This window comes from Penaeus japonicus, unplaced genomic scaffold (assembly GCF_977035675.1).
Source record: "Penaeus japonicus unplaced genomic scaffold, GWHDUDI00000001_assembly GWHDUDI00000035, whole genome shotgun sequence".
Classification (NCBI taxonomy): Eukaryota; Metazoa; Arthropoda; class Malacostraca; order Decapoda; family Penaeidae; genus Penaeus; species Penaeus japonicus.
In genome coordinates, this window is record NW_028234437.1 from 15,101,233 (window position 1) to 15,103,732 (window position 2,500).

Below are 2,500 nucleotides of genomic sequence, written 5' to 3' on the forward strand. Positions count from 1 at the left end.
ATATTTAGATATATAAATTTAAATATATATATACATTTAAATATATATATATAAATATATAATATATGTATATACATATATGTATATATATACATATACATATATACACACAAACACACACACATACACACATACACACACACACGCACACACACACACGCACACACACACACACACACATACACACACACACACACACACACACACACACACATATATATATATATATATATATATATATAGAGCATGAGCCCACATATATATATATATATATATATATATATGCATATATATATATATATTTATATATATTCTTATACATATATATTTATTTATTCATTTATTTATTTACATATATATGTGTGTGTGTGTCCATATGCAAACTTGTTAAACTCGCTCTACTGGTAGACGTCCGGTTGGTCCAGCGTAACCAGTTCTTGCGGATCTTCTAGGTTGTTTAAGTCGACACTCTTTCGAAACAATGGTGATGAACTTGGAAAATCCCAAAGGGCTTTATTAGAAAGAAATCATCAATAATATATACGAGGTATGAGTGAGATTATATTAGATTAGTAACTAGAGTACTCAAATCAGATGAAAAGGGACTAACTAGATCAGAAAATAACGTTTAGGCACATATAAAGCAGGGTTGATTTACCTAGATATTTTTTATTGAAAGTGACTAGCATGATTTTTTAATCTTTTCTTATTTCCCTTCCCCTTCCCATGCCGAAACATACATATGGAATGTTTAGCATAGTAACATATAAATAAACGAATATCTATGCTTATATATATATATATATATATATATATATATATATATATATATATATATATATATATATATACAACTGATGTTAAACTACCGAGGTCCCACCGAGGCTCGAACTTGGATCGCTGGATTCAAAGTCCAGAGGGATAACCATGGTTTTCATGAGTTGAAATAAATTCTAAAACTGGTACAAAATAAACAGCGCTCATTATGACAAATGTTCTGAGTGTCGCTTCAGTGCAGCATCTCCGAGACGGTTTGTAAGCATTTCGGAAACACAGTCAAGATCGTCAATACTTCTGGTACGAAAATAGGTGAGCTCTTACGAGACAAAAACTGTCCACTAAAAATCCTGACAGCGCCTTGTACTGCCTACCACGCAGCGGATGTGAATAACCGTACTATGGGGAAGCAGGTTTCAGCGCCGGAATCAGCGAACTTCGATCCATCACCACAGAACTTACAACGCCCTGGCGGTACACGTAGATGAAGCGGGACACCTACCGGACTGGAAGTGAGCTAAAGTGATCCACGAAGGATTAAAATAATCAAAGAGGAAAATGATGGAAGCCGCATACATCGCGACGGAGGAGAACATGAACACCGCGTCGGGCAGCTTCAAATTATCCAAGGTCACGGTAATGTCTATTAGGCGGGTAGCGAGCGACGGTCACGGGTATCAGCTGATTCGTCAGCTCTTAGCTAGCTTTTATGTTCCTAGAACTTTTTGATATGCACTTCTGAAACGAAAGGTACTAAGAAATGGGCAAGAATCTTTCCGTTGTGCAATTATTCAGTCATCCTTCTACATTTTCTGCCATGTGCACCAATGTTGATTAAGAAAGATGATTTGGAAAATATAACATAATATAATATAACATGTTAAGAAATATAACATAAATGTTTCTCACGGTTCGCTCTCTTTCTCTCTCTTCTTTCCACCAAAAGGAATGTTGTCGAGATAAGGTTTAGGATGCCACAAATCACAGGCCTCTAAAGGTGCTAAACAGCAGCTGAATAGGGAAGTCTGAGGGAATCCAGCGGCTGGCATCGCCGGCAGGGGAACAGCGAAGAAACAAAGCCGAGGAGCATCACAACTCTCCCCTTTCCACCTGTGCAATTGCATCCTCGCCCGCGCTGCCTCGGCGTGGCTGAGCAAGCCATTCACACTCCGCCTTGAGAGCTGGCCGCTTGTTGCGCTGATTTAGGGCGTGCTAGTTTTTATGCGCACCTTATTGTGCTTTACGTAGTGTGTGGCTTCATTGTTTGCGCAGTTGCTTTTATTCAATCATCTCTTGATTTTGTACGCGTATTATCATTACTTATATTTAAGTTTTGTTTTCTGACTACCTAATGTGTAGCTCTATTAGTTTGTGTTCACTATAATATATTCGTACTTAACCGTCATTTTAGGAGCCAATTGCAGGGCTATAATTGCCTGGTTACTCTCACGAGCTGACGTTTCTATTTTTATGCATGTTCTGTGGAGCTACATTGTTCATTCTACATACATTCCGTGACCTTCATCACTTTTATTTCTTTTCACTTTAAGAGGCTGTCATTTTATCTTGTCACGTCCTCACGCTTTGATATCAGATGCCGAAACAGAAGATCCCGTTCCTGGGCCCTCTCTGGGGTGTACAGAGCCATGTTTCTTCAGTCCTGCATCTCTGTGGGTTGTATAATTCGATCATCAGTGACGAATACGTCGGTCTGTCAGTCATC